This window comes from Saccopteryx leptura, chromosome 3 (assembly GCF_036850995.1).
Source record: "Saccopteryx leptura isolate mSacLep1 chromosome 3, mSacLep1_pri_phased_curated, whole genome shotgun sequence".
NCBI classification, from domain to species: Eukaryota; Metazoa; Chordata; class Mammalia; order Chiroptera; family Emballonuridae; genus Saccopteryx; species Saccopteryx leptura.
Window position 1 is genome coordinate 48,728,642 of NC_089505.1, and position 13,058 is coordinate 48,741,699.

The 13,058-nt window shown below is 42.5% G+C and overlaps 1 non-coding gene across 1 annotated transcript; it reads left to right on the plus strand.

The window, feature by feature from the left end:
* Positions 1–5,318: 5,318 nt before the first annotated feature.
* On the plus strand, positions 5,319–5,394 carry TRNAA-CGC (transfer RNA alanine (anticodon CGC)). Its single transcript has one exon. It is a non-coding gene; the product is annotated as a tRNA-Ala (tRNA).
* Positions 5,395–13,058: the final 7,664 nt, after the last annotated feature.

Genomic DNA, 13,058 nt, shown 5'->3' on the forward strand with positions numbered 1-13,058 from the left:
TAGGAATTATGGAGTGCAGTCCTTCATTAAGAAAAGAGTGAAATGGAGCGTTTGTGAAACATGGTATATATGTACACTTCTGTGACTTGCTTTACATTTTATATTGTGGTTTCTTGTGTTGAACAAGTATAGTTCATTAATTACAATGCATTGATGGTATAATGACATTTCAGTATAGTGAACCTCCTTGGGCACATTTAGAATTTGTTCTATTTACAAATAGAAGCATTTATTTAAAACTAAAGATTCAAGAATATGAAATGAGCAAATGCGATCAGGTAAGTTAGTACCAACAATACACAGAAACCAGCCCTTGATCTAACATCCAGAAGATACCTTGGAAGAATAAAGACAACATTGCAGTAGCAGTAACAATTTCTAGAGGTACAAGTATAAAGCTGTGTTTCTGGTGTATAATGAGAAAGTGCAATGTAGCAGTAGATGTAAGGATAAATACCCTAATACACTTGGGAATTAACACAATAAAAGTGATAGTTCCTGTTGGTGAGGGAAGAAAAATTCCTTAAGTGATGTAGGGATAATGGATAGCCAAACTATGAAAGTGTTTTATGACAAACCTGAAAAATAAGATTAATTGGAAAGGGAAAATAAAACCATAAAGTACTATGGACCGCAAGGCCTTGGGTATGGCAGCAAACCCGAACTAGGGAACAACTGATAAACTTGAGATTCTGTAGGCTAACAAGTCAAGTGGTGGAGTGGTAAGAATTTGTGATTGACATTTCTCACAGTTCAAAAAGTTGACATGAGCATAGTAAAAATTTTGTTAAGCATGAAGAATGCACAGTTAATGCAAAAGAAATGTAAATACAGTGTGTCTGTAAAGTCATGGTGCACTTTTGACCGGTCGTAGGAAAGCAACAAAAGACGATAGAAATGTGAAATCACCAAATAAAAGGAAGACCCTCCCAGTTTCTGTAGGATGATATGGCAGCATGTGCACATGCGCAGATGGTAACGTAACACCATGTATCCAGCGGAGCAGCCCACGTCCTTGCCCGTCAAGATGTGGACAGTACAGAGGAAAGGTAAGTGTGTTCTGTGGCTCGCTAAATTCGAATCCTTGACCAAAGTGCAACGTGAATATTGGCACGTTTATAATGAAGCGCCACCACATAGGAATAACATTACTCGGTGGGCTGAGCAGTTGAAGGAAACCGGCAGTTTGGTGGAGAAACCCTGTCCTGGTAAGCCATCAGTCAGTGACGAGTTTATAGACGCTATGGGATAGCTACCTAAGGAGCCCTAAAAAATCTGTGTGAGCCCACATCGAACTGCACTGAATAGGTATGAAACTGGGAGAGTTTTCCTTTTATTTGGTGCAGATTTCACATTTCTATCATCTTTTTGCTTTCCTGTGACAGGTCAGAAGTGTACCATAGGCCCTGGCCGGTTGGCTCAGCGGTAGAGCGTCGGCCTGGTGTGTGGGGGACCCGGGTTCGATTCCCGGCCAGGGCACATAGGAGAAGCGCCCATTTGCTTCTCCACCCACCCCCCCTTTCCTCTCTGTCTCTCTCTTCCCCTCCCGCAGCCAAGACTCCATTGGAGCAAGGATGGCCCAGGCTCTGGGGATGGCTCCTTGGCCTCTGCCCCAGGCGCTAGAGTGGCTCTGGTCGCGGCAGAGCGACGCCCCGGAGGGGCAGAGTATCGCCCCCTGGTGGGCAGAGCATCGCCCCTGATGGGTGTGCCGGGTGGATCCCGGTCTGGTGCATGCGGGAGTCTGTCTGACTGTCTCTCCCCGTTTCCAGCTTCAGAAAAATACAAAAAAAATAAATAAAAATAAAATAAAAAAAAAGAAGTGTACCATGACTTTATGGACACACTGTAGTTCTTAAATAAGAAATCTTTTATGTAGAAAATTAAGAGCTATGAAGATACTTTATTTTTTTAACCCTTTTTAAACCTATCATGTTATAAATTTAAAACAACTGTTGACAAGTTTGAGGAAATTGTCATATTTCAGTAATTTGTCAATATAACCCCTTGATCTTAATTTGACATTCTATATCAAAATTATAAATAATTGATTTCAAAATTCCATTTTGGAAAATTTAACACTTCATTTTCAAAGTGAGTTTCAGAAGTCATACAACATTGTTTAAAATAAAAGATTAATTAAAACAACCTAAATGTTCAATCAAGGATGAGTTGAATACTTAGAACACAGCCATAAGTATGAGAACTACATACTATATAGTATATTACTAGTATAAGAAGTTATTCAAGATAATACCAAGTGGAAAACAGGTGTGGAACACATGACATTCCTTTTGTATAAAGAAAAGAATATACAAAATTACTCAACATCTAAGAAAGATGAGTTTGGTACCTTTGGAACGGCTACTTTCAAGGGGATTTGAATACTAGACCATGTGAATATGTTACACAAAAGTCAATACAAAATGTAAGCATGTAATTTCTGGTAAAAAGGATAGAAATTATACACTTCACAGGTTCCTTTTCCTTGTCTCAAATTGTGTCGAGATGACTTACAGATAATATTCAGGTCAGTGTTTCTGGTACAGTAATGACTATCTTAATATCTCTTCTTTTTTTTTGTATTTTTCTGAAGCTGGAAATGGGGAGAGACAGACTCCCGCATGCCCCCGACCGGCACGCCCACCAGGGGCGAGGCTCAGCCCAGCAGGGGGCGATGCTCTGCCCATCCTGGGCGTTGCTATGTTGCCACCAGAGCCACTCTAGCGCCTGAGGCAGAGGCCACAGAGCCATCCCCAGCGCCCGCGCCATCTTTGCTCCAATGGAGCCTTAGTTGCAGGAGGGGAAGAGAGAGACAGAGAGGAAGGAGAGGGGGAGGGGTGGAGAAGCAGATGGGCGCCTCTCCTGTGTGCCCTGGCTGGGAATCAAACCCGGGACTTTTGCACGCCAGGCCGACGCTCTACCACTGAACCAACCGGCCAGGGCCAATCTTAGTATCTCTTACAAGGAGAAGGGAGACCTTTCATGCCGCTAAAAGCCCTACCGCCGAAGGTGATTATATGAATCATCTGGAAGAATGGTGCCCAATTGAGGTCAAGTATTACTATCATTTCAGTTTTTAAAATGAAACTTCATGACCCCAACTGGAGGAAGGGGTGCTTTAAATTAATGAAGACATTCTGTGCTGTTCTTAAATTTTTCCTTCCTTTGTGGCATGGGTCAATGCTGGTTGGATAAAATGTTGACCTGGAACGGTGAGGTCGCCAGTTTGAAACCCTGGGCTTTCCTGGTCAAGGCACATATGGGAGTTGATGCTTCCAGCTCCCCCCACCCCTTCTCTCTAAAGTGAATAAGTCTTTAAAAAATTTTTTAAAAAAACCTGATTCATATGCTATCATGTTTCAATAGCTTAAGAGCCCTTTATTTCACCATAATCTGTGTATGTTACTAATTTCTGTTAATAACCTCAGTTGCTTATTTATTTTTATTTTATTTTATTTTTTTACAGAGACAGCAAGAGTCAGAGAGAGGGATAGATAGGGACAGACAGACAGGAACACAGATGAGAAGCATCAATTATCAGTTTTTTGTTGTGGCACTTTAGTTGTTCATTGATTGCTTTCTCATATGTGCCTTGACTGGAGGGCTACAGCAGACTGAGTAACCCCTTGCTGAAGCCAGCAACCTTGGGTCCAAGCTGGTGAGCTTGGCTCAAATTAGATGAGCCTACGCTCAAGCTGGTGACCTCGGGGTCTTGAACCTGGGTCTTCCGCATCTCAGTTCGACACTCTATCCACTGCGCCACCACCTTGTCAGGCTCAGTTGCTTATTTAAAATGAGGAAAATGATAAATTGTCTTACCTCAGGTTTGTTATGAGGATTGAGTTTGTTTAGTAAACTTTAATGCTCAGCTGTTGTGGTATGGTGTTATATGACTTAAGGGAAGTATGTGGGCAAAATGGTGCAGGAGTAAAGTTAAGTCTTCAGGCATTCTTTAGACCAGTGATTTTCAACCTTTTTTGAGCCGCGGCACATTTTTTACATTTACAAAATCCAGGGGCACATCACCTACCAAAATGACACTCTAACACAGTACATATTATACATGTAGTTAATAATATAGTTTCTAAATGTATTTATATTCACTTAGTGTGAAACCTGGGTCTGTTTCGATGAACACAAAAAGGATATCCTGGCAGAAATGGTAGAAAGACACACACAAAGCTCTTCCTCAACAGTTCTCAGTCTCTCTCTGGTTTTAGTTTTTATCACAGTCAAGCTTGAGAAGCTCAGCTCACATAGATATGTGGTTGAAAACGGGAGCAACGTCAAAATAGCTTTGTTGGCCAGAATGGGGAACTCCTTGGCAACAGATAACCAAAAACTGTCCAAAGGAAGATCAGCAAACTTTAGCTTTAAACCACGATCTTGTTTCAGTTCAATGAGCTCCTCTTGCTCCTTTAAAGTCATGTCCTTTCCAGCAACCGATATTGAGCTGTATAGGTCCCTAACCCTGTCAAGGCATTCTGTGAAGGCTGAAGAGAAATAAAATGACAATGTCTTCTCAAGAGTTTTCAAATGGGCCCTGGCCAGATGGCTCAGCGGTAGAGTGTCGGCCTGGCGTGCGGGGGACCCGGGTTCAATTCCTGGCCAGGGCACATAGGAGAAGCGCCCATTTGCTTCTCCACCCCCCCCCCTTCCTCTCTGTCTCTCTCTTCCCCTCCGCAGCCAGGGCTCCATTGGAGCAAGGATGGCCCGGGTGTTGGGGATGGCTCCTTGGCCTCTGCCCCAGGCGCTGGGGTGGCTCTGGTTGCCGGAGCGACGCCCCGGAGGGGCAGAGCATTGCCCCTGGTGGGTGTGCTGGGTGGATCCCGGTCGGGCGCATGCGGGAGTCTGTCTGACTGTCTCTCCCCGTTTCCAACTTCAGAGAAATACAAAAAAAAAAAAAAGTTTTCAAATGTCTGCCAACCACCTCGCACATTGCAGCAGTGTTGCCATCATGCTGTTTCTCGGTGAGCGGGAACATCTCAAGGTTGCCACGCTGCACATGTTGTTGCCAGAGCTGCACCTTTAAATGGAATCCATTCATTTTATCAGTGCTTGTAAGCAGGTTTTCATTTTGGCCTTGCATCCGTGTGTTCAGTTCATTCAGATAATGAAATATATCAGCCAGGTATGCCAGCTTTGCACACCACTCATCACTTGCAAGCAGCTTTGAGTAATTGGACCTCTGGTTTGTCAGAAATACTTTAAGTTCCTCTCGCAACTCATACACACGGGCCAGCACTTTGCCATGCGACAGCCACCAGACCTCCATGTGGAGCAATAAGATTTTTTTTTTTTTTAATAAAGTACTGGTGGCCCTGGCCGGTTGGCTCAGCGGTAGAGCGTTGGCCTCGCGTGCGGGGGACCCGGGTTTGATTCCTGGCCAGGGCACATAGGAGAAGCACCCATTTGCTTCTCCACCCCCACCCCTCCTTCCTCTCTGTCTCTCTCTTCCCCTCCCGCAGCCAAGGCTCCATTGGAGCAGAGATGGCCCGGGCGCTGGGGATGGCTCTGTGGCCTCTGCCTCAGGCGCTAGAGTGGCTCTGGTCGCAACATGGCGACGCCCAGGATGGGCAGAGCATCGCCCCCTGGTGGTCAGAGCATCGCCCCTGGTGGGCATGCCGGGTGGATCCCAGTCGGGCGCATGCGGGAGTCTGTCTGACTGTCTCTCCCCGTTTCCAGCTTCAGAAAAATACAAAAAAAAAAAAAAAAAAACCAAAAAAAAAACAGTACTGGTATTTTTATTGTACTGAACATTAGAAAGTGGTTGGGCTAACAATTGGGATTTTTTTTTATAAATAAAATTTTATTTTAATGGGGTGACATCAATAAATCAGGGTACAAGGGTACATATATTCAAAGAAAACATTTCCAGTTTATCTTGTCATTTAGATCTGTTGCATACCCATCACCCAAAGAGAGATCGTCTTCCGTCACCCTCTATCCAGTTTTCTTTGGACCCCTTCCCCTCCCCCTCCCCATCTCACTCCTCCCCTCCCCCCGTAACCACCCCATGCCTGTCCATGTCTCTTAGTCTCATTTTTATGTCCCACCAATGTATGGAATCCTGCAGTTCTTGTTTTTTTCTGATTCACTTATTACACTCCGCATAATGTTATCAAGATTCCACCATTCTGCTGTAAGTGATCCGATGTCATCATTTCTTCTAGCTGAATAGTATACCATGGTGTATATGTGCCCCATCTTCTTTATCCAGTCTTCTATTTTTTTTTTTACAGTGATTAAAAGCCTTTAAGCAAACTCTTGGCCAATACAGCAAGGATCCATAAAAGAGTAGTGTCCTTAACATGTTCACCAAGTCCAAGTTGGCCCCATCACCATGTCAAATTCCTGAAAAATGCAACCCAACCACAGTTCAGTCTGTTAGGAGCTGTCACAGGGAGCAGGAGTCCAGGAAAAGTCCTCATGGCACTGGAATTGTTGTCACCATTCTATACTTTGCAGCTCATGTCCAAGTCCCAATGACCGCTGCTTCTAGCTGGTAATGATTCAGGTAGACTGGAAAGGCCATTTGCAGCATGTGTGGATATGGAGCTTCTGTTCTCCTCTGCCTGGAGAGATGAGACCAGGTTGCTTTTCCCTGGAGCTCTGCAACTGTGGCATGGTAAAGAGAACCTTGGGATACACTAAGCTGGGTGGCAAAGGTAGATTCATAATAGAAGTTGGCAAAAGGGGGAAAGAGAGCTCTAAATTAGAAGTAGGTCCCAGCCTGAAATATGAGTGGGGCATTGAGGTAGGAGGGATAAAGGAAACACTATATATTAAGCAAAGCAGCAGAAAATAGAACTATCAACACCCACAACAGAGATCTTTGAGGGAAGAATAAAAAACCTGACTATTCAGGCAAAACATAGTTAAGTGGCCCTTGTGCAAATGAGATCAGTTTACCTACTTCTTGGAAGAAATACCCTAGGCTTGTCCACACTGTCGTAGATGGGGCCGACGGCCCTGGGCACCTTCAGCCTTCAGTGGCTAACCCCAGCATTCTGGGCAAGGTTAGGTCATAGGTGGCTGGAGCAGGGCTGGAAGAGACTGAACCCTCCCTTAGAGGAGCGAGGGGGGAAGCCTACCTTCCAGTGTCCCTGTTTCCTCACAGCAGAGGCATGTAAGCCTGGCAGGCTTTAGCTCAATGACCTTCCTTTCCACTATTGAAGCAGGACCCAGATGGCATCCTGAGAGACCCCTTTGGGCATTGGAGCCTTTAAGGGTGTATCCTAAAAGCTGGTAGTTCCCCTGATCTCTATTGGGCTTTTTCTGCCTCAAGGTATCTTAAAAGCCATGCTCAGAAGATCTCGCTGAGGGGTTTGAGGATCCCCATCTGCCTATATAAATCTTTTCCATATATCTGGAGCAATAAGATTTTATGTTCCGCCTCCATTTCTTTACACAAAGACGCAAATAAGCGACATCTCAAAGGTCACGTCTTCACAATGTTCACTATGCTCACAACATCATCCAACACAGGAGCTAGATCTGCTGGTAAGGTCTTTGCAATGAGGGACTCACGGTGCAAAAAGCAGTGCGTAACAAAAACATCTGGGTTTTTTTCTTTGACCCTACTTACGAAGCCTTTGATTTGCCCGACCATGGCTGAGGCTCCATCAGTGCAGACACCTGTGCAGTTTTCCCATGTAAGCCCGCTTTTATCAAGATATTCCGATGTGACCTGAAATATTTCCTCTCCTGTTGATTTTTCTGGCAGTGCCTTGCAAAATAGGAAGTTTTCTCTAATGGCTTCTCCATCCACAAAATGCACGTTGGCCAAGAGCTGACAATGTCCACTAATATTCGTCCACTCATCAAGTTGCAAGGCAAATTTCTTACTGATGCGCACCTTTTCCAAAACAACAGTTTCAATGTTCGCAGACATGTCATCAATACGTCTGGCAATTGTGTTATCTGAGAGAATCACTTTAGCTATCTCTTTGGCCGTGGTAAGGCCAAGCATCTCATTTATAATGGCTTTACAAGCTGGCAGTATTAATGTTTCTGCCACAGTGTGGGACTTTTTTGATTTAGCTATGAATTCAGCAACAAGGTAGCTAGCTTTGAGGGCTCTCTTGTTTACCTTTGTGGTTTTTCTCAAAAAAGTTGCCCATTTCTCATTGTTTGTACATAAGTGTACAAAATAGTCCATCAGCTTGTTTTGAATGGAAGGGTGTTTCGTTTGGAGATGGCGTTTAAGCTTGCTTGGCACCATGACGCTATTAAGCTTCTCACCACACACCAAGCACAGTGGAGTAGGTGCTGTCTCATCCCCGGTGAAAGTAAATCCAAATGAAAGATAGCTTTTGCTGTATTGCCTCGAGCTCACCGTCTTGTCTTTTTTCTTTTGTCGACCACTCATACTAGGGCCTTCATCTGGGTCAGAATTTTGTCCAGGGCCCTGTTCGGCATTTGCATTTTCCCTTCTCAAAAACTTCTCCATCACTGTCACTTGCTCATCTTGCTGAGATCCCAAACTGTCACAAGAGTGAAATATGCCTGGCAGAGGTCCTTTAAATAAATTACATTTATTAAAAAAAAAGTTAAATAAAAAAGGATAACCCCCTCATATATACAGTCCCATGTAACATCCCTCATATATACAGTCCCACGTAACATCCCCTCATATACAGTCCCATGTAACCTCATATATACAGTCCCATGTAACCCTTCATATATATAGTCCCATGTATCCCCTCTTATATACAGTCTCGCTAATAGATACTGGAGCTTTCATCAAGGTTGTGAGTTCAAATCAATTTGGCAAATATTCTCTCTATAGAGACTGGACAAAATCAATTTTAGAAAATGTTGGGTACTTGTGTAACATCATAAGTCCTCAGAGCATCTCTACTGTCAGATTGAGAAGTTTGCTTTCTAGGTAAGGATTCTGATAAATACTAGAGTTCTCCATGAGGTTGTGGGTTCAAATCCCATGGTCAGCTGGGTGCAGGGGCCTTGGTTCTGTCTGTTTTGATGGTGTATATAGAGATTTGAGCTCTTTAAGAAGATGACCCTTCAGGAGGCCATATACAATATAGATAACATTGTGATGCATTGTGATGCATTGTATATCACCCTCTGCAGGGGCCTCTTTTAAAAAGAAAAAGGTCAAATATCTATATACACCATCAGGATAGACATAACCAGCTGAGGCTGTGGCTTCATCTAGGTGGTGGCAACATTTACCTCCAGTCCTGACCAGGATTAGAAATCGGGACCATGGGGAGGAGTAGCAGCTTCAACTACTCACCATGGCCACACAATGACAAGTGCATGGCAGCCCAAGCGGGGGACTTTCCTGGGTGTGGATGAGAGGCGGCCTACTATTGGTTCATCGCTAGTGGTCAGGATGAATCCTAGAAGGTGATTGGTCAGTGAGCGTTCCCTGTGCCTCCACTCTTCCTGTTGCTGATAGCTGGAGGGATTGTGAGGGGAATGTTTATGTTCGGATGGAGGTGGCTGGCGGCAGGCCAGATAAATAGCCTCTGCGGGCCGTATCCGGCATGCGGGCCGTAGTTTGGGGACACATGTTTAATTTCCCCACGGCACACCTGACCACGTCTCATGGCACACCTGTTGAAAAACACTGCTTTAGAGATCAAATACATTGCTTTTCAGCCTTTTGTTGCCTATTAGTTTCAATGTACTAGGTCATGGTAGATATAGAAGCAATCTTTTGAGAATTAAATTTAGCAAGGACACAGAAGATTTGACAAATTTAGGGAGATCTTAATATCATTGCAATTTACTTAAGAACAATCTGCCAAAAAGAATGGCTGTGAATGGATTCTGGAAAAGATAAGATTATATTGTTACTGGCTAATTTACATGAGTAGCAATGTTAATAAAAAGCTCGGGGTTAACTATAAGCTCCTCAACAACTGCTGCATTTCTCCACTCCACCACAAGATGGCAGCTATTGCACTGTTTTAATTTTTTTTATTTGTGCTTTTTCTGCTGCAGTTACTTGGTGGACCTTTTAAGGAGGTAACACATGTTAACAGGTTCTTTTGAATGCAATATTGCATTCAATACTATTTGAATTAAACTACAATTTGGTGTACTGATTTGGGTTTTTCTTTAATAAGTAAATTATAAAACTAATTCATAAACTTTCATAAAACACAGTAGAGTGTCTAGTAGTAAAAGGTTACTTGTGACTTTCTAGTCAAAAGTGGAATGAAAATGAATATTAGGACCAGAATAATTTTCTATTTTGGCTGGGGATAGAGTTATTTAATATACAGAATAGAAAAGGAGAATTAAAATTTATTGAATATTTCTGGGAAAAATAGCTTGGGGTATTGAAATTAATATGCAGGGGCATTGGATTCTTTTTTTTTTTTTTTTTTTTTTTTTTTTAATTATTTTTTTTTTAATTTTTTTTTTTATTTATTCATTTTAGAGAGGAGAAGGAGAGAGAGAGAGAGAGAAGAGAGACAGAGAGAGAGAGAAGGGGGAGGAGCAGGAAGCTTCAACTCCCATATGTGCCTTGACCAGGCAAGCCCAGGGTTTCGAACCGGCGACCTCAGCATTTCCAGGTCGACGCTTTATCCACTGCGCCACCACAGGTCAGGCAGGCATTGGATTCTTGTTCCACAACTTCTATTATTAAACTAAGTACACAACCATTTTGATTTTTGAAATTATGATATCTTACAGCATTGTGATTAGGATTATTAATAAATTATCTTCGGTGAAATAAATGATGAGGGTAGAGTCCTTGTTTAGATTCTGTTCTTTTATTTAAGGATTTAAGAATGTTTAAAAGTTGAGAAGATATATATAAATTATTTCTAAAATAATATTTAATAATAGAATTCTGAATAGGTAAAATTGTTTGCCAGGCCCACTTGTCCCTAGTGGTGTGTGTGTGTTTAGGAATGAGTTGAACAAAGTTGTGAATTGAAAGCCAACACTCTTACCTCTTGAGTTGTACATTTTTGGTTCCACTGATAAATCAGAAGCTTCCAGAATTTTTTATGTATTATCTAACTTGGGTTTTTTGTTTGTTTTGTTTGTTTTCAGAAACCAACATTTTAAGGGTGACCTCCAGTCACATGGTATATACTTAATAGGCTGATGTACAGGTAAAACTTTTCAATAAACAGGCAAGTAGAGACAGGCAGTTCCTAAGGTAAAAGAGAAAACACTATCAAAATTGCTTCTGCTTAACCAATACCAACAAGTTATTGTATTCTGCCAACTAATAAACTGATTTAAAAGGGGATTTTTAAAATTATACTTAGATTGTATCCTTAGATGAAAAAGTTACTTCAGAAATCTGCTTATTCTGCAGTCTAACAGGAAAGTTGGAACTTGTGTTGCCCTTGACTAAATTCTTGGGGAGTTTGCCATGCTTGAGGGCACTCTTGTGTCCTCCAGTAGTGGGTAACAGCCCTCCAGATTCAAGTGTCATCTATATATTTTAATGGGCCAATGGACTAACTGAGCTGAATTTCTAATTTTCATAGGCCCTACCTGAAGTGGACATAAGCTATTTTCCAGTAAAAAATTTTCTCTACAATCTAGTGTCCAAATTATTATGATATAGCTATCATCCTTCTCATCAACCTCTTTATCAGTCAAATGCTAATAAAATTTATTGTGAATATTTTTAAACTTATTTTCAGACACATCTATTTGTATAGTTTAATGTTTATAGACAATAGGCGTAGGTCCAATGTCTGTGCTATTTCCTTTTGGTGGTGAATACCATTTTGAAATCTGTTTAAAACCCAAATTAAGATATATGTATCTTTAAGTAAATGGTAATGTGTTGACCTTTCTTAATTTAATGACTTGTCTACTATCCTATTTCTATAATTAGTCAGACAATGGTGGGAGATAAATCTGATTGTCCATATATTGCACCCTGGGCCCTAATAGTTATGTAAGGTAAGTGACTATCTAAAACTTGTTTGTGCTTTTTACCTGCTCTCAAAACACCATCACCACTTAGAGCAGAGGCAGATAAAGCCTTGCACTGGAGAGCATAAACAGGAAGCTAGCCCCAGCCTTTGTTTTATAGCTTTGCTTTGGCCAAGGCATTAAATCTCTGCCTCAGTTTACCGATCTTTAACTTGTGAGGTAACAGCTGACGAATAAACCGCGCTTTTCCACCTCTACCTGTGGCAAATACCACAATTGATCATTGCTTTCTGGCCTGCAAATCCTTCCGACCCAGAGAACCACCAGGATTAATCAGAGCTGGCACTAAAGATGAAATGATTTTGCCATCCCTGTGCCGCAAGATCTTTCAAGTCCAAAATCAACAGTGTGCCTTTATGTCTTTATGACTAATAGGCGTGCAATATATTTCTTGGTTGTTAAATAATATGGTATGTTCACTAGAAATTCTCTTTTAATGTCAATTTTTTCCTCATATATAAATATTTGTTTTTAAATTTTTAAATCAGTTCATTATGCCAAGAATTGCTGTTATAATCTAAAGGTCACAGAGGCCAGAGTTTCATTGTGTCAGTGTTCAAACAGGAGAGAGAAAGCACACTAATTTGCACATGAGAGCTTAATATCATTTATTATAACTGGACTGGAGTGAAGAGTGATTGCCTAGTAAAAGTAAAAGAGAATGAGAGAGCGATAGAGGCGGGGGGGGGGCACTACTCTTGGGCTGAGAGAATACCCAAAGAAGAACACGCCACCCCCGGCCACGACTGGGGTCCAGACCCTGGAGAGAGCACACTGAGGGCTCCCTGGACGGCAGAGAGGTCACTGGGGTATTTATTGCATGGGCAAAATGTGCCAGAAATCGTTCCTCTCAGGTGCTGGGGAATGCCAGGATAGAAAAGTGTCTTATGGGAGGAGTTCTGCCATGAAAGTGCATGAGCTTCCTGCGTGGGTTCAGGAAAACTATTGGCTGTTGGTGCTGCTGCCCATGATGCACTGCAAGGGCCAAGTGCTAGAGAACAGACCGGCCCTGCAGGAGCCACAGGAGCCAGGTGCTGGAGAAGCTGCCTGTGCTGCAGGCATTGTGCTAGAGAATGTTGAAGGGCCATCACACCAGAGCCAGAGAAGAGAAGCCC